This window comes from Podarcis filfolensis (genome assembly GCF_964270895.1).
Source record: "Podarcis filfolensis genome assembly, chromosome: 17".
In the NCBI taxonomy this organism is placed as follows: Eukaryota; Metazoa; Chordata; class Lepidosauria; order Squamata; family Lacertidae; genus Podarcis; species Podarcis filfolensis.
The window spans coordinates 16,827,109-16,850,398 of record NC_139621.1 but is presented as its reverse complement, the minus strand read 5'-3'; the positions used below and the strand labels follow the sequence as shown (position 1 = coordinate 16,850,398).

The 23,290-nt window shown below is 44.1% G+C and overlaps 1 long non-coding RNA gene across 1 annotated transcript in view; it reads right to left on the bottom strand.

Annotated features, from left to right (window-relative positions):
- Window positions 1-10,471: 10,471 nt before the first annotated feature.
- The window catches only part of LOC310753125, a 347,922-nt gene continuing 335,103 nt past the window's right edge, over window positions 10,472-23,290 (bottom strand). Inside the window, exon 3 of the long non-coding RNA XR_014543208.1 lies at window positions 10,472-10,554. This is a non-coding gene — a long non-coding RNA (uncharacterized lncRNA). The remainder of the gene's footprint in view (window positions 10,555-23,290) is intronic.

Here is a 23,290-nt window from a genome sequence, read left to right as displayed (position 1 = left end):
AGAAAGAAAGAAAATATATTAAGTGGGAAGAGTTGGTTGGTGACTTCTCTTAGCATTGGTCTTCCTGAGAGCGAGCTGGATTGAAGCTTGCTCTCTGTTTACTTTTTCTACCTGTTTTCTACCTCTCTCTAGTATAGTGGTTAGAAGGGGTCGGCAAACTTTTTCAGCAGGGGGCCGGTCCACTGTCCCTGAGACCTTCTGGGGGGCCGGACTATATTTCAAAGGAAAAAAAGAATGAATTCCTATGCCCCACAAATAACTCAGAGATGCATTTTAAATAAAAGGACACATTCAACTCATGTAAAAACAGCAGGCAGGCCCCACAAATAACCCAGAGATGCATTTTAAATAAAAGGACTCATTCTACTCATGTAAAAACACGTGGATTCCAGCACCATCTGCGGGCCAGATTTAGAAGGCGATTGGGCCAGATCCGGCCCCCGGGCCCTAGTTTGCCTACCCATGGGTTAGGGTATCAGACTAGGACCTAGGAAACACCAATGAAAAAGCCAGCAAGCCCCCCCATGCCAGCCCCCTCTGCCCTGCCCCATTCAGCCCCTTTTGTGACTTTTTGACACATTTTCAGGTCATTCCTGGGCTTGGCGCAATGCGCGTGTGCACAGCCGCACACATATCAGACGTGCCCAGTGCTTTTTTCTTCTAGAACAGGGTTTCCCATACTTAGGTCTCCAGCCATAAGCCATAAACTGATGCCCTGACTTTTAAATTGTGGTATGCTAACAAATTGACCCAAACAGCTTCATGAAATGAAACTTAGAAAGCATGTGGTTTAGTAAAATGTCAATCTCAGAGCGAATCTGGTTGCACTTGCTTATACAAATTACGACCCATTCAGGCATTCAAAGCATGTGATGATAATCGCATGAGGCAGATGCATATTTGCCCTTCAGCTGCCCCATGGGCTTCCTGCTCTCTGATAGTGACCACACATTTGGGGAAGGGCTGAAGCTCAGTGCTAGAGCATCTGCTTGGCATGCAGAATGGCCCCTGTTCAATCCCTGGTATCTTCAGGTAGGGCTGAGAGAGGCTTCTGCCTGTTAACCCAGGGGGCCTCTGCCAGTCCACAATGCTGAGGCAGAAAGATAATTGATCTGGCAACTTCCTATGCTCCTGTGTTCCTGAGGCATGTTCAGTCCAAGGCAGCCACAAGGAGGCTGTTCCTGTGTGCTGAAACTCTGAGCTCTTAGGATTCATGCAGGAGACTATGCTCACTGGCAGGCTGCCCCACTGTTGACATCTTCCCAAATGCACAGACAGCATTGGGAATGGACCATCACCTTCATCATCACTTTTAATTTGTATACTGTCTTTCTATCTCAAGGCAGTTTACAAGGTGAAGAAACAAAGAATGTACACCTTATAGCTGTCAACATTTTGAGGGGCCGGGAGGCCAGCTGGCAAGCCCAGTTCGGACGTCTCCTTCCATCGGCCCATGCTCCGACGTAAATCAGCAACCCGAACTTCAAAAGCCAGGGCACGCAATTAGCAGAGTGTACACAGAAGTAGGCGTAAGTCATGCTTCAGCTACAGATTTATTAAACATAAATCAGAACAAAGAAACATGTCATCTATCTCACGTCGTCTGGGAGAGAGCAGCCAAAAGCAAAAGCTATACACAAACGGAAGTTCCCAGCATACTGTGCTGGAGTGTAAACAGATATGTGACATGCAACAATTCCACATGCCTGTTCCTTAAGGTGGAATGGAATTCTCAACAATAACAATCTAATGCAATACAAAAATGTGATAATAAAATATAACTTTAAAATAACCTGTTATGTACTGAAGTTCTCACCATGGGCCAGCAGGGGGATACTGTAGATAGTTATGCAAATGAAGGATCGAAAGTGACGTTCAGTGATTGGATAGTTTTAGAAAGTTGCAACAGTTACATTGTTCTGGAGCTCTATATAAGCAGGCTGACTGAGCTCTTCAGTTCAGTTCTGTCCAGCTTACAAATAAAGAGCTGCTTTGGAAGAATCGCTGTGTCATCTGATATGTTCACCCACAACTTAACATAACCTACGTAAAATAAAGTAACATTCTTTTTTTAAAAAAAAAGATATTTATTAGGGTTTTACAAAAAACAGAGATTTACAGAATAAAAGAAAAACAAAGAAAAAGAAAAATACAAAAAATACAAAGATACATAAAAAAGAAAAAAAGGAAAATACAAAATACAAAATACAAAAAACAAAATACAAAAAACATTTACATAATCAATTCAGCAAATCCTTACCCTCTTTCATTTATCTTAACTCTATATCATAACATATTATAACTCTATATTTTCATCCATTTATCAATTCATTTTTGCATATTCTTATTAACTTTTGTTGCTGAATACCACTTATTGCCAATCCGAACATAATTTTAACATTCATTAATTTTACAATATTTCTGAAGATAGTCTTTAAATTTCTTCCAGTCTTCCTCCACCACCTCTTCTCCCAAGTCTCGGATTCTGCCAGTCATTTCCGCCCTACGTAAAATAAAGTAACATTCAACCATCATTAGAATTTGTTGTTGTTGTTGTTTAGTCATTTAGTCGTGTCCGACTCTTGTTGACCCCATGGACCAGAGCATGCCAGGCACTCCTGTCTTCATCATTAGAATAGTATAGTATAATAATATCAACATATAAAAATGAAACAGAAATCCACATTTAACAATTACAATAAATAATTTCTAAACTACAATCAGTAAAGCAATGGCAGGCCGCAGTGCATAAAATAATACGATACAAATTGAGAAGCAGAGACTGGAGGGTGGAGCAAGGCAGGTGGAAGAAGGCCTTGCCTGATGAAGTCTCTCCCTCCTGGGGTGTGACGATGGGAGGGAGGAGAAGGAATGAAAACCTGCTTTCCTGCCTCACACAATTGTGTATCTCGAATGTCCAAATGCAGCTCATGGGAGAAATCAATGCCTTTCCCCCACACACATGTGAGAAGCTGGACAGGAGGGAAGCGTTTTTGCTTCAGAGGACCCCCTCCCCATCTCCCCAAATCCCGTTCCTCTCTAGAAATCTAGTTCGCTTCATTATAAGCCATAGAGAGAGCCAAGCCGCAGGATCGGATCCCTCTGCACCTCTCTCAAAGCAGGAGTCAAAGAGGAAATGTCCGCTACACACACACAGGTGGGGGTGGCTCAGTGACACTTCAGGCTCCCAAATGAAACTGGCAATGAAGGGCAAGGCACGGACGGTCCAGGAATCAGCGTGTTTTTACATGAGTAGAATGCGCCCTTTAATTTAAAATGCATCTCTGGATTATTTGTGGAGCATAGGAATTTGTTCATTCCCCCCCCAAAAAAATATAGTCTGGCCCCCCACAAAGTCTGAGGGACAGTGGACCGGCCCCCTGCTGAAAAAGTTTACTGACCCCTGACATAGGCTAACAATGAGAGAGATGACATGGTGACCCTGTTTAGGGATGTTTTTAATGACTGATTTTTAATGTATTTTTAATCTTCTGTTGGAACCCGCCCAGAATGGCTGGGGAAATCCAGCCAGATGGGTTGGGTAGAAATATTATTATTATTATTATTATTATTATTATTATTATTATTACTACTACTACTACTACTCATTGAGCTGCCCCCTCCTCCAACAGCTTCACCTTACCCTCATAGCAATTGTAAGTAGAAACACCGATACTCCCTTATTAGTCAACTGCTTTGCCGTTGCCATACATACTTCTGTTGGCTCAATCTTATATACTTCTGTTGGTTTGAAATTGCTTTCACTTTCATGATGTTCTCAAAATAATCTTGGTTTGATGGCTGTTTGGTGACGTTGAGGCTCCTGTAGCTTCAATTGTTGAAGAGGTCATGTCAGCAGGTGTAGCTTTACCTGGTCAGATATCCCCAGGTTCCCACACCAAGTCCCAAGGGAAGAGGGAAGTTTCAGTTTGTAGTTAGGAACATAGGAAGTGGCCTTAAAGTGAGTCACACTCATTGGTCTATCTTGTTCAGCGTTGTCTACACAGCCCTCCGGGCAGAAGTCTCTTCAACAGCCCTTCCTGGATACAAACAGGATTGAACCTAATACCTTCTACTCCTAAACCATGGTTTTGATCCACATTAAGTCTCTCTGTGTGGAGGGAGGAATGGAGAAGTTCAGATAACCTGGTCATCTCCATGATATATATAAAAATGTTGAATTATCCCACCTAGAACTGAGAGAATCCTAAATGCTTATCTACCAAGAAAAGTCCCAAAGATTATGGTATTTTATACTTTTAATATTGCCATTCCAGATTAGGGGTGCTGTTTAAACAGAAAAAGCCACCAGTTCAGCCCACAGTGATTCAGCAGTCATGGCAATAGTGTTGCTCCAGCATTATAGATGCAAACATCTTGTATGTTTCATTGACATGGGAAAGCAACTTATTTGTTTTGATTTTTTAAATGAAAGATTTAGAGAAGGATGAAACGCAAACCAAATTGTATTTTCCAGGAAAATAACAGGGGTGGGGAAAAACAGAATTCAGTTAGCATATAAAAATATTACATGGCATTATGAAATGAATGTGCAGATGCTTTGGCGGTAATGGCAAGCTGAGAGTGGAAAACACGCAATTGTATTCTAATATGCTTAAACGTTTTGCTCTGAGAAGCAGAAAATGGAAAAGTTTGGAAGAGAAAACACATCTCCGTTGGAAATTACAAGAAAATGATACTGACTCAGAAATACAGGCATTATTTTTACATCTTACCCGTTGGGTTGCCAACTGACCAGGAAAAGATATATATTGCCACTTTTGGACAAGTTGGTTGTGTCTGGATGTCAAATCCAACTGTGGTTTATTGACCTTGTCCCTTCCCCCTGCTCCTCCTCCTCCAGTGTGGGCTCAAGGAGTGAATCAGAAGCTTTACAGCAACATCTTGCAATATATAGCAATCTCCTTTGAAGCTCATTGGTGCTGAGAGCACACCTTCAGTGGGTCTGACTGGAACTGCTGATCAGCCCCACTTAAGTCTATTTGAATCCTAACTGCTTTCTCCAAATAGGGCACTCTCATGCCTGCAGAGGAGGGGAAAATGCTACTTGGAAGGTGCTGTTGAAAGCTGCTTCCTGTGCAGAGGGAAAATTTCCCATCTGGACTCCACCATGTGAACCCAACCGGTAAGGATGCCTATGCTGAATGCTCCAAGATTAGACCATGTGGCTTTAGCAAGCCATCTTTGTGTTTCTATACAAATAATTTAGAAACTCTTTCCATTTTTGAAACTAAGTTGTAATGCCTGTCTTTTCTTGCTGCTGTATGGGAAAGCACATGAATCTGACCTTTGAAGAGTTTGTAAGGAAACCATTTTTCACTTACTAAATGTGTGGTCTCTTTCTATGTCAGGGAAGTGGGGGGCATTGGAAACTGATTAGAAGGAGATATTTTAAAGGTATAACAACTTATATTTCCATGGTTTACTTTGCTGCATGTTTTGTGATTTTTAAATCTCTGTTGGGGGTCTCTCACCAAAGAGTACGTGCCCCAAACCTGGATCTAGGCATCCAGATAATTTCCCTTTTATTCTTTAACCAAATTACAACCACCACCACCACCACAGAGGCTTAGGCATCTGCAGAGAAAAAAATCTTTGTTTGGAGGAAATAGTTTGTATCTCCTCAGATTATTCTCATCATGAAAACCATGATTATTGTGTTGCCCATATACAGGAATTCCTCTTAGCTGTACACCAGTAGATGGCTTTTTCACTAAGCTCTGCCCCCGAGCCCACCACAGACTAATGGGCTCCACTATAAGATCAGCCAAAATAGATTTGGCTTAGTCCTTAATTTTTCCTAAAAACAAAAAGCGGCTGTCATCCCCCAGTGTGATAAAATAAGCCCTGCTCCTTTCCAGCAGAGTACGTTTCCCCTTAAGACACTTTACTGGGCAAAGCAAAGCAATGGAACAAAGATGGCAGCCAAATGGCTCACAGACATGAAAACTTGAGTCTAATCTCATTTGCACCAGTTTACTCGACTGAAATGCCAGTGATGTCAGCCGACTGACTGCTGATTAGTGCTATTGCCCACAAAACAAAAACCTGTCCTGTTAGCTGCAGATCGCAAGGAGTTTGCTCAGTCAAATGACAATCATGTCAAGCTTATTCGTCAGTCTGAGGCGGTGATCGCATCCTACATTCGGGGGTGGGCTGGAGAAAAGTCCTGGCCGAGCCAGTTGACAAAGTTCCATTGATTTCAATAGGACTCCAGCTGCAGCCAGATGTGATGGGAGATATCAAAACAGCTGGAGCTTTATCCCCCTCTGCTCTCTGATAAGTCTTGCAATCTATAGCACATGATGTGGCATTTCTACTGATGTTACAGGTGATGTTACTCCACCTTGCCACGTGTTTTCTTGTCCTGGTATGTTGGAACAGGGAGACTTGGCACTGCAATGAATAGAACTGGTTATATGACTAACAGCCCCTTCCCTGCAAATGTAGAACAACAACCACCCAAAAAGACACCCTATGAGTATGCAATGGGACTAGGTTGGACCTTTCCGTTAACTTTCCCATTAATTCTACTGTTCCAAAAATTATTAAAAGAATGGGGGTGTGCTAAAGAGTATATGAAAAAACATTGTTCTGGAGTAAGCATATCGGTATGTAATGAATGAAGCTTTGCAGGGTTAAAGAAAGAGAAAAATGGTGAAAAAAGTATAAAGATAGAGGTAATCTACATTAGACACAACAATTTAGAAATTAAAAAATTTGAGGTCTTAGAACAAAGGAAGGAAGTCAATATATGTATATGTACGTAATGATTAGAATGAAGATATGGTTTTATTTGTAGATGTGTGTTTTCGTTTTGTTCTTTTTTCTCTTGTGTTTTTTTTTCTTGTTTGCACTGTTTTATTTTGGATTCAATGTTTGTATTCTTGTTGTAATTTTGCATTGAAAATAAAAAATTAAATTAAAAAAAAACTGTTCCTATGGTCAAACCCACAGAAAATGTAGTCTAGGTGTCAGCGACTGGCGGGGCTCTGGCCAGTGAGTGATGGAGACAGTGGGGCTGAAGAGGAGAGGTTGGATCCCCCCTGCCCCCTGTCCCCTATCTCCTAGAGCCAGGAGGGGCTGGAAGAGGGGTCTCAGGTTGTATGTACACACTCCGTCATACGAGGGTACCTGAGCCCAGCGGGGCAGGGTCCCACCATCACTTTGACTGCTCTTCCAGGCATGAACCTGGAAAAGTTAATGCAAGCTAGGTAGATGCTAAAAGCCTCTGTGTGTGTGTATACCCAGTGAACCTTGGGAGTTGCTGCAGTTGTGGGCTTTTGTCAATAAAGAATTAACTAACAGCCATTTGCCTTCCTTGGCAGGGTGTGCACAAGACCCTAGGCCACGTTCCAGCCATGCAGAAGTCTGATGTCAGGAGTCCAGGTTCCCAGCTTGATAACACAGTAAGCATAGGTAATTAAAAAGGAGGATTTATTGCAAAAACAAATAGATTTGGACAGCTCTGACAAAGCCTCCGGCATCATTATTCAAGATGAACCTTCTGAAGACTCCTTCCGGTTGCGACAGAAGATACTGAACTTATGATTCTTACATATCTTGTTTTGCTTCCTATCTAACAGCCCTCCCATTCGCCGACTCTTCAGACTTAGTGGATCAGCTCCAGCCTCTTCCTGTGAGCTTTGGCTGTGTTCCCGCCTGCTCTCAGCTACAGCCTTATCATCCGGCCGTTCAAGGTCAGGAAGCGCCGAAGTCTGCAGCTGCTGGCTCTCCTCTGCCTGACTAACATCTAAGCCTCTCTGTTCCTGGCTGCTTTCTGCAGTTGGCTGCAAATCTTCACTGGAGCTGGATCATTCCTGACATCTGATGTTTCTACAAACAAACGTCCATCTTTCCATCCAGGCAAGTGAGAGCCATTGTCACAGTTTAGGAACACATTTCAGCCAGGTAAAGGCACTCAGAGGGAGAGGAAAGACAGGAAGAGGCAATGCCAGAGAAAGGAGCATGGTCAGGATTGAATGCCAAGGACCAGAGAGAGAGGTTTGGAGCCCTCGAGCCTGACGTTGCCCACCACAGCTCTAAACCTTAGAGAGCATCATGGGTACCTTCTTCTCCTCTGTTCCCTGCATCTAAATATGAAATGGGTCCCTGTGCCCTATAGTTTCAGGAGTTTTCAATTTAAAACTCTGTCTGTCAGGATTGACTTTGGTCTACTCGAGAGGGGCAGGTTGCTGATCTCGTTATTCAATCCCCTTCATATATTTAGACAAACTCCTGAACAGGGCTTGACTTATTTACCTGGCAAGCTTTGTTTCTTTCATTCCTTTGTTGCTGCAGCTGAAATCTGTACTTCCAAACGAAACGACCGAGATGCCATTGATAACTCTCTACTGATCATAATCAGAAACTGTAGAGTGATTAAACCATGTCATCTAGAAAGGGGGAGGGAGTCTTTTTTAAAATCACTCACAAACCACCAGTGCACTAACATCTACTTGACTGTCATATTGGATTTGTTACATTAGACGTTTGTGCCGTTTTTCACCTACCCGTTAAACAATTTTTGGTTATTACTTCACAACACATCATTTATGTCGCTCTCTTTACTAACATGGAACCATTATCTTGCCAGTCAGTAATGACAGATGATTTATTTAAGATTCCCCATGGTACTGGTTAAAGAAAGGAAAGTACTTTCCTTTGGAATGCCATATCTCTGTGTTGTGTATGAATATGTAGGGCCGGCCCTCCCATCAGGCAGAGTGAGTCGGCTGCCCGAGGCAGCTGGTTTTCAGGATTATGATGCATCCTTGGCTACTATGCACCAGTCAGTGAGGACAGCATCCTTTGGTGCCCTGTCTCAGGCAGCAACTGGTATTGGGCTGGCCCTGTGACAGTGTACATGTGTGCAATGATTATTCAAGTGACACTTCTTTGAATCCATATTTTTTAAAAAAAAACATCTCAAGTGGGGTTTTCAATGCCCCCACATTCCCTAGTCTTCTATAACTTTGAAAATAACTTATTTTGTAAGCGTGCCCTCTTTCATAGAATCAGTTGGGGAGCCTATGTTGTGCATTTCTTTCCTTAAGTATGGCAAAGTTCTAGATTCAGGTTGGTCTGATGCAGTAGAAATATATTTAAAAAATTAAAAATTGACCAGTAGCACCTTAGAGACCAGCTAAGTTTGTTCTTGGTATAAACTTTCATGTGCATGAAGAAGTGTGCATTTTTTTATATATATGGCAAAGTTGTGAGATTGTGCGGTGGGGCCTTTTTAGGGTGTGGCAGTTCTCCTCTGGAATTGTGTGTGAAGAATGCAAGTGACCGTCTCTGTAGTGCACAGGAAGGAAAGAAACCCACAATTGTGCCTCCATTTTAGCCCATTCCTGCCCCACTTTGCCTTCCAGAAACTGAAGAAAAAGGAACCGTTTCCCTGTGATTTGACTAGATCTTTATTATCAGCAAGCATGCCTGCTCCCTGTTGATTTCTGATGATGGCAAGCGATTTTGGTCAGTTCCACGCCACTCCCTTTCTTATTGCTATGTTTCAACTGACCTGCTTGGAACAAGAGCAGAGGAGCGTTTTTGTCCAGCGGGCTAGATCAAAATTCACCCAGCCCTCTGTGGCCCACATTGGACAGGTAGGTGGAGCTTTTCACATGCCAATCAACTGATGTCATATGACACCAGGCAGATCTGATCCAATCCCAAAACAGCAGGGTATTCAGTGCCTGATTTAAACAGTCCTGATTGCAAGCCAAGGCTGCAAAGAAACAACTGGGGACACCTGTGTAGAGTACAATCTCAATTGTGTCTTGGCAGCTGTGGAATTAAGCCTGCCCCATGACCTCATGAATGACTGGTTCGTCTTGCCAGCCTGATCAGTCAAACTGGGGGACATGGCATATGTAACCTGGCTTGCAGGCCAGAGGTTCCTTGTTGCTGACTTAGATTGTTATTTCCATATGTTGCCATCCTATTACTTTAAGTTAGATTGGTGCTATAAATTTCAAAAATATATTTTTCAGCCATTCACAGGTGGATGTGGTGGAATGGGTTGCAACGGGGCAAAACAAATCACACCAAACAGTTCACAGGGAGATACGGTGGTACCTCGGGTTACAGACACTTCATGTTACATACGCTTCAGGTTACAGACTCTGCTAACCCATAAATAATGCTTCATGTTAAGAACTGTGCTTCAGGATGAGAACAGAAACCGTGCTCCAGCGGCGCGGCAGCAGCAGGAGGCCCCATTAGCTAAAGTGGTACCTCAGGTTAAGAACAGTTTCAGGTTAAGAACAGACCTCCAGAACGAATTAAGTTCTTAACCTGAGGTACCACTGTAAATAAATTTCTTCAGAGTTTTCAGGAGGGGGGTTCTACTTATCTTTTCTTCTTTCTCATCTTACCAGCAAATCTCTGTTGTAAAAGCCAGGAAACTCCAGATTCTACCAGACTCCATCTACAACCTTCCCAGGGCCGTCTTTACCCAGGGGTGCAAGGGGTGCAGGGCACCCGGGCGCCGAATTCTGAGGGGCGCCAGGCACCCACCGCTGAAGCCGCCTAAGCTCTTAACTATCTACCTGTTATGAAATAATTAATAATTTTGATCAAGCTAGAAAAACAAAATACATATATACCTAGGTATTACCGAAATGTATACTTACTGTTTCACTAAAGGACTGTTGCCTTTATGTGCTCATTTACCATTGTGCCAGCGTCATTCACAACAGTGTGTTTTAATTTTATCACTTACAATTCAAATTCATTTAGAGAAATCATTTTAAAAAATGATGTTTATTTTTGCTAATTGTCAGCATTTGTCTGACATAAGCATAATAAAAGTGAATTTGGGGGCTAAACTAAATTTGGGGGCGCTGGGAGGATCTTTGCACTTCAGTGGTGCATATGCTAAAGACGACCCTGAACCTTCCGGTGTTTGATCTAGACAAACCTGCTCTAGACCCAACCAGATGCTCTTACAATGGATCATTGGCATTGAATTTATTTTTGTTACCAATCCATAGCTGTCAACTTACAGATTTGAAAATAAGGGACCAGCAGCCTCGAAAATAAGGGATCAGCAGCCAAAATAAGGGATCTTCAGAGCACAGGTATGTTCAACTTCTAAGCCCCTCCGAGGCAAAGGCAGAAAGCCCATCTAGCAGCCAAACGAAGCCTCAAGTGGTGGTTCCCACAGCACAGCAACCCGGCAGAGGGGATGCAGCAAGGAAAACCACCGTCACCTCTCTGCTGGGAAGCACTGAGCAAAGGCGAGTCCTCAGACAATGCGGCCGATTTGATTGGCACAAGGCATGCAAGCTCCACCCCCCAGTCGTTCTTAGACTCCTTATTGAGTGAGCAATGCAGCCAAGCAACACAGTTGGAGCCTCCCTTCTCCCTGGCCGGCAGGGAGGGAGGGAGGGAGAGGAGCTGCTTCCTTTCAAACCCAGGAAATTTAAGGGACATCATCAATAAGGGACAGCAGCAGGACACAGCGCTGGGATAAGGGACTTTCCCACCAAATAAGGGACGGTTGACAGCTATGTACCAATCTGAAGTTGCATCGCTCCTCAAAACAGGGAGGCGACTTATTTGAATTTCGGGAGCTTTCTTTGGCAATAACTTTTAGGGTTGTAGCATTTCTTGCATAGATTAACAGTGGAAGTTGATGACAGTCGCAAATAGGATGTTTCACTGTTACGCACAATATAAGAAAATATGCGCAGAACAGGTTGAAATGATGACTATACCTGCAGGGTGCCTTTTCTTCCTTATGTGCATGTTGTTTTCAAATTACCATCTGCACAGAAGAGGCTCTAGAATATTACTTTTCACATCTTATGAAAGTATATCACCCTCAAGTTGCATTTGTTTTCAAAAGAACACCAGGCAATGTGTTGTTTATAAAGCTGGTGAAAGTACACCACCACAGTAAAATTTGACTTGGGAAAGATGCTCTATGTAGTTGGACTTCTGTGTCAACGTCACAGAACTGATTGAAAAACAATGCCGTCTTCTTCATCTCATAAAGCTTCGTTGTGGTTCGAGGACCCGACCCCCGCAATGTGGAAAGAATACACAAGGACACGTTATATAAGGTTAATGGGCAAGGAAAGGCCACAACTTTTTTGATTACAGCAGTGAAAAGGTATTGGCTTAGGCATTGGATCTCTCAAGCAAGTGGGTTTATTCACCAGTAGGTGGAGCCTGTTGATGCTAATCCAACTATAGGCTCTCCCCTGATGTCACCGAGGGTCGTGCCATGGCCTCCCGCCAAGCAGGCATCGGACAGAAATACACGACCGCCAGATTCCTTTAACGGAATACCCCTAAATTGAAGGCATAGGTGATGGCCACACCTAGCTCTTCGACACACCACAACACATTATTCCAATGCCTAACCTACCCACCAATACCACAAAAGTTGTGACGATTGCTACGAGGTAGGCGAAAAAACCAAAAAGCCTAATGCCAAATGGAAAAACTCCTACCAGGCCCCCTAGACAACCAGGGCGACCAACCTAAGGTCCATAGCAAGGCCAATGACCTAAGCCCTAACTCAAAGGGAGTGGAGGGTGGGTGACTCTCGGCGAGACGACGAAGAAAGAGGCCGGGGAGAGGCTGGCGCCGCAGCAAAAGGCTGCTGAACACGCCCCTTCCAGGCACCTGGTTGGATGCCTGCCGAGGGGGCGTGGGCGCCAGCCAGGTGAGGGGGAGGCAGGGGGCTAATGCCCCCTGCTAGGGGCGGTGCTCGGCTCCCGCCCACAACCACTCCCCTCTCTTGCAGGGAGGAGAGTTTTTATTACGTTGTGTAAATCTCCATATGGCACCAAGAGTATTTGCCTTGCACTTTGCCTTCCATCATTTTACTTTGAAGCTGTAGTCTTATACAGCCCATTTAATTCAGTGGTATTTAGGCCCTTCCAGACATCCTTTTATTACAGATTGATAATGATTTGGGCTCATTATGTTATCGGGGCAGTCAGACGTGATCCCACTTTCAACACACTGCTCATACCTGCATATGTTTTGGGGTGGTGGCTTCTTCCAATCAATACATATTCCAAAGCTTCCTGCTGAAATCTTTATATATCTTTTTATACCACAAATGTTCATGCTTAGTTTTCTTCCACTTTTATTATGCTATAGTAACTCTGGAGAGCCACAATGTGGTAGCATTGGGGAAGCATCGCAGAACAAACGAAAGCAGAATAAACCCACCACTAAGACACGATTACTGTGTCAAGAATGTAGGGGACTTCCGGGTTGGTGCCTCCGGCAATGCCGGAGCTCCTCCGATCGGGAGGAACTTGCTCCGTGAAAAGCAGGGTCTGACCGCCACGGCGAAGGCGGAGACCCATTGAAATCACAAGCAGGAGAAGCTTGTGAACCTGGGATTCGGCTGGCACCTTTTGCGCCTCCCCTACTCGTGGGGAAACCCAGTTTCGGGGATCCGGAGCGACGTGGGGTGAGTGGCGAGGTGCTTTGAATCAACTGCTTCTTTCACGGAGTGAAGCCGCATTGCTGTTGCCGGAGAGCGCTGACTTTTTCCTGTGGACAATTGGATTCTAAACAACTACCCGTGAGTAGAACGGAAAATTGGATTTTTAAATACCTTAATTTGGCACCGAAACGGGGAAGGTCTTAAACAGGAAGTCTGCCTTCCCCTTTTGTAAATAGAATGAAGCAAAGACGTTATAAGCTAAAGCCTTTGAAAGCCTTTGGCAAAGGATTAAATTTTCATCGGTTAGAACTATAAAACCCCCCTTGGAAGCAGGAGAAGAGGGGGGTATTTTGGACTTAGGGAGCCTGCAGGAGAGAGTGAAAAACCAAATTACCACTGCTCCGAACCTGGAAAGGGCTGCCAGAAAGAGTGAAGTTTTGGGAGAGTTCATTGACTGTGAACAAAACATTTTTGACAGCTAGATAAATAAGAGAAAGATACTGTTTCCATTGTCCTCTTCTGCGTTTAAAAAGGAGGAAAAGTAACTGGAAATTGAAATTGAAATGTTGGGAAAGATGGAGGTCACAAGGAGAAGGGGACGGCAGATGATGAGATGGTTGGATAGTGTTCTCGAAGCTACCAGCATGAGTTTGACCAAACTGTGGGAGGCAGTGGAAGACAGGAGTGCCTGGCATGCTCTGGTCCATGGGGTCACGAAGAGTCGGACACGACTAAATGACTAAACAATAATAAAATGGAAACAGTAAATAAGATTTCCAAGCAAAAAGGTTGCAACAAAGCACCAAAGGCCAAATTCCTTTTGAAAAAGTAACTGGTCATTCCTTTCATGCAGCCTTTCCCAACTTTGGGGCCCCAAATGTTGTTGGACTACAACTCCCAGGATCCCCGGACTACCTTGGCCATGCTGGCTTGGGTGATGGGGATTAAACATAAGAAAGGAATAGGAGCCCTACTGGGTCCCACATCCTGTTTCAGATGCCAACCAGATCCCCATAGAAGCCAACAAGCAGGACTCGTTGACTGTCAATAATCATGAAGACCTGTTTGCTGAAACAACAATAAACATTTTCTTCTTAGAAGTGAATGTAGTAATACTGGCCTGCTATACAAGCTGACTGTGAGACAGTTTTGAACACAACGAAAGTGCTATTTAACAGCTTGTTGCTAGCCATTTAAATTTTGAAAGCACAGCCCTCCACATTGCAAGCAGCAACAGAATGGGATGTAGTCCCAAATGAGGTTTTCTGGATTGTGCCCAAAGCATATACCCTGTCCTGCCAAATAAGCTTATCTAAATGTCTCAGGTAAAACTATATTTTAATTTTAGAAAAGCGCAGAATGAAATTTCTTCCCATTTGGCTCATATTTAAAAGCTTGTTTACAGGATGTCTGATTTCAGCTATAAATAGGCCAATGGTACAAAGAGGACACATTTTTGTTTCCTTTGAGGCACCTGGACTTATTCTGGGCCGTTGAAAATGCTCCTTTTCTTATTTTATGAAGGGAGTCCTTGGTTGCTTCTGTTAAGGCAGGGCTGGGGACTTTCTCAGGCCTGAGGGCTGAATGTGGACCTCCTTCTCCATCTGTCCCTTGAGACTCTCTCTAGGGGGCTTCTTTAGGCCCCACCCCTTTCCCCATAGGCCACGCCTCTTGCTTGCCCTGCTGCTCCATGCCTTCCCCAAATGGCTTTGCCTAGTTGGAATGGGTCCTTGAATTGTGATCATGCCTCCCAGGTGGAATGTGCATGTGTTAACCATCCTCGACTGCAGTTTCCTGTGACTCTGCCCTGCTACTGCTGTGCTGGAAGGGTCATTGCAGATACCAGGTAAAGGTCTGGATAAGTGCCAGCTTCCCAGTAGCCTTCCTTAAGGATTTCAGATATGCGCTCTCTCTCTCTCTCTCTCTCTCTCTCTCTCTCTCTCTCTCTGCTTTGGATTGGCTTGCTTCTGCAGGTTCACTTCTGGACTATTGGGACAATGTATTTGACCTTGTCTTGAGGTCCTCCTCCGAGGGCCTTCTGGCGGTTCCCTCACTGTGAGAAGTGAAGCTACAGGGAACCAGGCAGAGGGCCTTCTCAGTAGTGGCACCCGCCCTGTGCAATGCCCTCCGGTCAGATGTCAAGGAAATAAACAACTATCTGACTTTTAGAAGACATCTGAAGACAGTCCTGTTTAGGGAAGTTTTTAATGTCTGATATTTTATTGCAGTATTATTATTATTATTATTATTATTATCTTCCATGCATTTGTCTGATCCCTTAAAAAAGGTCACCTGAGCCACTGGCTATCACCTTCCCCCGTGGCTTTGAGTTCATACCCTCCAACATTTCTCCGATGAAAATTGGGGCATTCCCTCCAACGTTTCTCTGATAAAAAATAGGGACATGACATCCTTTTCCATATCTTCCAACATTTTCCCAATAAAAATAGGGACGTCCTAAGGAAAAGTGGGACATTCCAGGATCAAATCAGAAACTGGGACAACTTCTGCAAATCTGGGACTGTACCTGGAAAACAGGGACACTTGGAGGGTCTGTGAGTTCCATGAGTTCATTATAAACCCAGAATCTCTTTACTGCAGGATTTATTCTCCATCAACCTGAAGCAACGGCATTAGAATGTAATTTCGCACCACAGGATGCTGTGATCGCATGGGCGTGTCTGTATTTATGTTTTCAGTGGCAAAAGTAGTGGAAAGGGACCTTAGTTTGTGGTTCAGAAGCGCTTTTCCAACTCCAGCAGTGCAACATGCCGAGCTCCAGGGACAACTGATTCTTTTACATCCAAGCTCTGACTGTCAGAATTTTTCCAGACCTTATGCTAGCTAATGTATGGTGTTATGCTGACTGCCAGCTTGTACTGTACTCTGCGGAACAGTTGATCTTGAAAGATGACATTTCCCCCCTTCATTTCTGACTTGCTTTGTTACAACAGTGTTGATTTATTTTTCACTTTTGACACACGGAGATGTTTAGAAAACTGGTCATGTCCCAGAAATGTTATATTAGGAAGCTGGATGCTGCTAGCTGTGGAAGCAAACAAACACTGTGTACATATGGAGACGTGTGTGTGTATGCATTCACTTGCGCTCTCTCTCCCTTTCTCTCCTTCTCTCTCTCTCTCTCTCACACACACAAAAGCTCTTTTTCTGTTGCAATGAAAGGTCTATGAATGTGGAGCACCAGCAAAACAGACCACAACTATATTTTGCTACTGGGCTGCTGCTGCTGCTGCTGCTTCTCCTTCTTCTTCTTCTTCTTCTTCTTCTTCTTCTTCTTCTTCTTCTTCTTCTTCTTCTTCTGGCTCTCTATGACTTTGCCCTCTCTTATTTTCTTTTATCTCTTTCTTCTCATTCCACCCCACCTGTGATATTTTCATTTCTCAGACTTTACTACCCCAATGGCCTTAAAGAATCCAGCTTTATAATTCTCCTATGCTGCCCTTATACCCGGAACAGGAACTTTGTTCTTCAAGCATACCACCCCACCCCAAACGTTTCTCTGATGAAAATAGGGACGTCCCACTCCATAATGATAATTTTACTATTTATACCCCACACATCTTACTGGGTTGCCCCAGCTACTCTGGGTGGCTTCCAACATGTATAAAAACATTTAAAAAATGAAACATTAAAAAAATCCCTATACAGGATTGCCTTCAGACACCTTGGAGGTTGGATAGTTCCATACCCTCTAATATTTCTCCAATGAAAATAGGGACACCCTAAGGAAAAGCAGGACATTCTGGGATCAAATCAGAAACCAGAACGGCTTATCTAAATCAGGGACATCCCTGGATAATAGGGAGACTTGGGGGGGGGGGTCTGTTGAAGATGTGTCCATTTTCTTCAACACCCTCCTTTTTCAAAAAGAACCTTTTCTGTGATGCCTTCATCAGTCTTCATCCTCAACTATGTGGGGCTTCATCCTCAGCTATACCAAAATAAAATCTTTCCCATGTCTGTCCTTGTCTTGTTTCATAGGTGTGCAGGGGAACAGCTGCCCCCCCCAAAATCAAATCAAAATACTTAACTAACTGACCAATTGCATCACAGAGAACTTGGTTCTGCCTCCTAACATAAACCCTGTCCCCTGCTAAAATAAATCCTGGCTATGCCCATGACACCATACTACAGTGGTACCTCAGTTTACGAACTTAATCCATTCCGGAAGTCCGTTCTTAAACCTAAACCGTTCTTAAACCGAGGCGTGCTTTCCCTAATGAGGCCTCCCACCACCGGAGCCCTTCCACCATTTGGCTTCCATTCTTAAAAAGGTAAAGGGACCCCTGACCATTAGGTCCAGTCATGACCGACTCTGGGGTTGCGGCGCTCATCTCACTCTATAGGCCGAGGGAGCCGACGTTTGTCCACAGACAGCTTCCGGGTCATGTGGCCAGCATGACTAAGTCGCTTCTGGCGAACCAGAGCTGTGCACGGAAACGCCGTTTACCTTCCCACTGGAGCGGTACCTATTTATCTACTTGCACTTTTACGTGCTTTCGAACTGCTAAGTGGGCAGGAGCAGGGACCGAGCAACGGGAGCTCACCCCGTCACAGGGATTCGAACCGCCGACCTTCTAATTGGCAAGTCCTAGGCTCTGTGGTTTAACCCACAGCGCCACCCGCATCCCTCTTCCATTCTTAGACCAAGGTAAAGTTCTCAAACCAAGACACTATTTCCGGTTTTGCGGAGTTTGTAAACCAAATCGTTCTTAAACTGGACTGTTCTTAAACCGAGGTACTACTGTGTGTGTGAGAGTGTGTGTGTATAAAACAATTTTCTGTGATGCCTTTGCTTTTAATTTCATCTAAAATGTGGGGCTTGAATCCACGGCCCTGAGGTGCCTAATAAGAGTCTCATGCCTAAAATGTGACCACAGGCGCACATCTCTGACACTCTATACTGGCAGAGAGCAGAGACAGAAGATATGGCACCTTTTAAGGACATACACAGCACATCAGAGACAGATGGGAGAGGTATCTACTAGCCTTCTGAAATAACTTCATCATATGAGAAAAGAACAAATGAGACTTGACAACATTCTTGTCAAGAGAATTGATAGAAAAGGCCAAGGCTTTGCTACATGAGCACACACTGATTGTTGCTTGAGGCTTTTGGAACGGTGAACAAGCGTGGGCCTTTGCCACAGTATGTGTGCCACTTCCATCCAGTGCATGCAAAGACTGACCAAATGAGAACCTTAAGTACATAACCTAAAGCTTCTCTCACCACTGCAACTGCAAATTATTCAGTCAAGTGACAGTGTATATACATTATGTGTGTGTGCCAGGCAGTGCTGGGTTTACGTATAAGCTAAACAAGCTATAGCTTAGGGCTCCACTCTCTTGGGGGGCACCCAAAAAAATTAAAGGAAAAAAACTGGATGTACATTTCCAAAATATAAGATAAAAAACAAATAAAATAAAACCAATGTGATAAAATACATATTTCGTTATGTGCAAATTGCTTGAGATACCTATTAGGTCCATAAATTACCATATAGCATATATTCAACACAAAAAACAGTGACAATTTGTTGTTGACAAAGGACAGCTGGACATAGAAAGGGCCCCATTACCTTCAGTAGCTTAGGGCCTCATCAAACCTAAATCTGGCCCTGGTGCCAGGAAAAGTTAAATCTTCTTGTAGACCCTCAAAGTGTCCCTATTTTCCGGGAATGTTGCTGATTTAGAGAAGCTGTCCCAGTTTCTGATTTGATCCTAGAATGTCTCGCTTTTCCTTAGGATGTCCCTATTTTCATTTGAGCAACGTTGGAGAGTATGGAGTTATCCAACCCCTGAGCTATATGAAGGCAATCCTGTATAGGGAAGTGGTTGTTTTTTTAATGTTTAATGTTTTGTTGTGTTTTTATATATGTTGGAAGCTGTCCAGAGTAGCTGGAACAACTCAATAAGATGTGTGGGCTCTAAATAGCAAAATTATTATTATGGAATGGGATGTCCCTATTTTCATTGGAGAAATGTTGGAGGGTGTGCTATTATTTCAGTTACAGAAAGTGAAGCATGGGCTTATATAACTCTTCCTTTGAAATAAGTGTGTCTCTAACATGCTTAAACACTCTGGATTGCACCCTTCATGTTTAGCAGATGTAAAATATCTACCGTTCTTTATGGGGAGAACAATGTACCAACAGGAGTTCTATTGGCACAGCAGATGCTGCCATCTGGGTGAACACTGCTGGACACAGATGGACCCTCATTTGATTCAGCAAGAATGTTCTTAAGTTCTTATAAACACAGGTATAAGTGTGTCAATATCTATTTGAGATTGGAGAGCCTTCATGCATTTTTTTCCCTTTGTTGTATTCTCAGTGATTTCCATTCCCCAATACACAGAATGGTTTAAAAAAATCATATACAGAATCCATTTTGCAGCACTTTCTGATTAAAAAAACAAAACAAACCAGAGTGAAATTCAGTTGCTGTGTTAGCTATGTCCTTTTTGCTTTGTTTTCTAGAAGTATCAGCTGAATGGTATTAATTTCTTTTTCATAGCTTGGACTCAATGACCAGCTAATGCAGCTATTCCAAAACTGGTGCCCTTTAGATGTGTTATACTACAATTCTCATCAGCTTGCGTTCTCAGTGGTCAACTCAGTGCGAGTTGTGCAATCAAGAACTTTGGGATGCCATCATGCTGAGGAAGGTTGGGCTAATACATGGAGTGAGTCTTCTTCCTGGAAATTTGATGTATTTAGGCCACACTGTTTCCCCTGCTGATGTATCCCATGAAAAGGTAAGCCTCTGAAAGTGGAGGTAGACCATAGCCATAATAGTCTCTCCCAAGTAGCCTGATGTAAATTGTTGGGTTAAGCTGCCAAGGCTAGGTGTTTCAAATTCTACAGTCACCCAGAATTTTATGATCTGGTATTTTAGCTTGGTATTCTTCAGCACTGAAGGTAAAAGGACGCAGGTGGCGTTGTGGTCTAAACCACTGAGCCTCTTGGGATTGCTGATCAGAAGGTCGGCAGTTCAAATCTGTGTGACAGGGTGAGCTCCTGTTGCTCTGTCCCAGCTTCTGCCAACCTAGCAGTTCGAAAGCACACCAGTGCAAGTAGATAAATAGGTACCGCTGTGGCAGGAAGGTAAACGGAGTTTCTGTGCACTCTGGTTTCCATCATGGTGTCCCATTGTGCCAGAAGCGGTTTAGTCCTGCTGGCCACATGACCTGGAAAGCTGTCTGTGGACAAACGCCGGCTCCCTCAGCCTGAAAAGCAAGATGAGTGCCACACCCCATAGTCGCCTTTGACTGAACTAAACCATCCAGGGGTCCTTTACCTTTATTTTTATCTCTTCAGCACTCTTTCATCAGAACTTTTGTAGCATTCCCTATTCTATCAAGTTCAATGGTCTGAATCTGGTTGCCCTATGGAAATGAAGTTAGTAGTTTTAGGTACAGTTCTTCAACTCTCTGGTTTGGGCATAGTTTTCAATGTAGAGTTACACTACCATTCAAAAGACACTTGCAAGGGAGACAGCCCCATTAGACACTACTTGTGAAACGAGCAGAGCAACACATAACTTTTCTGAGCAACACAAATGCTGCGTTCAAATCTATGTTGAAATGAACCTGGCTTGCCTGTTAGTCACGCAAAGCTATATATTTTAGTGTTGGAATGCAAGCAGCTGGTTGCTTTTGGTTGCCCAAGGCTATTGACGTTTACCCCCAGGCAAACCACAGCACAACCAGCATTGACCCAGATCTGGAGGTGCTGAGAGAACAACCCTGCCTCTTCCAATCTGGCGCTGAAGTTCATCCCAGCAGAGGCACTGCCTCCGACCTCTAGCCTCACACCCAGCATGTGAGACACTGAAACGATGAAACGGAACGAAGTTTCTTCGCCATCACAACCCAAATACGGTGGCTACCAGATAGAAAAACGGGCAGGAGATCCTGCAACAAAGCTATAGAAGAATTTGGAAGAGAAGTGGGGGTAGGGTCACTCAAGAGGGAGCCTGTGGTGAAAATATCTGGTGTGCCCAGGATTCTCCAAACTCTTGAGTTTCTCACACTCTGCTCCTCCCCACAACCCAGAGAGCATCAGCTCTGAAAGTGAACAGCCTGCAGCAGCTCCTCCTTTCCATGAAGCATACTTCTGAACCGGCTTCTGAGTCCCGCACACACCCCATAATAAACATAGGGAAACTTAGATGATAATGTGTAGGTCCACCACCCTATCTGGAAGTATGCAAAAGGCAGGCAGGCAGGCAGGCAGGCAGGCCGGGAGGTGATAGATAGATGATAGATAGCTAGATAGCTAGATAGCTAGCCAGACAGATAGATAGCCATACCCTGGTCCTGGTTCAATTCCTGACATCTCCAGGTTGGAGGGTTCACCTGCCTGAAATACTAGATAGCTGCTCCTAGTCAGTGTAGAAAATGCTATTATAGATTTGGGAGAGGAATGCCCCCTAAAGCCTAAAAATGAGTAAATGGAAGGGTTTTGATTATTTGGGATGTGAAGGGAGAAATACAAACTGCATAGGAATTCTTGGGCTAGCCTATGCAAAGCAACCTGGCCGAGCTAGGACCATTAAGAAAGAAAACAGGCCATTGAGGGCCATTGGCAATGCAAGAAAACTGTCCTCCTCCCTTGCCCTGAGGTGTGAACAGAGACTGGGGTATGTGTGGAAGAATGCCAGCATAACTGGGTGTGAGGTGACAGGGAAAGAGAGTCTTGAGCTAGAGTTGCTGGGAAGAAGCAGCTGGAAGAAGGAAGACTGGGATCCATCTTGGGTAGGCTGGCTGCAAGCTGGCCGGGAGAGATGCCTTGGACTCTAGGGTTGCACTGCTGTGGGGTGCAAGCCCCTCTTGAAATAGCCATGCTGTAAGATCTGAAGGTGTAAATAGGTGAATAGACCACATGTCTTAAACCTACAACAGTCTCCACTGTGTCTCAATTCTCCAAAGGTCCACAGATCCTGGATGAGTGCCTGGAATCCCATGGGCTCTCGCAACCACTCAGCAGAGAGGGGGGGGGAGGCACCCAACTTTTGTAACAATAGTGATGTAAGTGGACTTGCCATTATCCTGTGGCTCAGTATAAGCCAGCTCCCGACAGTGGCAATGCCAAAATCCAGTGCCCCCTATGGCACCCCAGAAACCTCATGCCCAGTCACACTCCTCTAGATCCGCCTTTGCTCTTGAAAGAAATTTAGAAGGAACTGCCCCAGCTGGTTTTCTGTGCCTAGTTAGCAACAGAGGGCAGGGAGGTTTATAGCATCAGGGTGCCGGGAGTTGCAGAGGCAAAAGTGGCTGGAAACTGCAGCACCTCTTCCCTATCTTTCCACTTCAGTTTGGACCTTCCTCCACCATTTTACAATCTGGGTTACGAGCAGAATTTCCCGAGCCATGCCAGCCACCGAATATCTAGTTCAGCTTTAAGGTAATGTTTTTCTTGACCCCCAAGTCTAGTTAATTATGAGGGCTAGATCCTTACTGTGCAACTAAAAACTCTCGGCAAAGGTAATTGGTACTATATGCACGCATTGAAGGAACCACAGAAGACTAAGCGAGGACGTTGTTATTAATATGAATTTCTCGCTGCTGTGGTTGCTAGGTGTTCCGTACTATAACAGTGAACTTAATTTCCTGAAAGCCTTGGCAAAGATTTGCAAATAATAAACCCAGGGGCGAATTGAGACAGTGCTGTAATTTCTCTCTGAGAGGACAAAAGCAAAACAACCCAAGCAGAATCTGACTGTTTACTCCATGCAAAGGAGACGCCGCATTATGAAAACGATGCTGAGTGTGAAAATCTAATGGCACTTAATTTCCTCGAGGAAGGCGAAGCTTGCTGCTACTGGTAA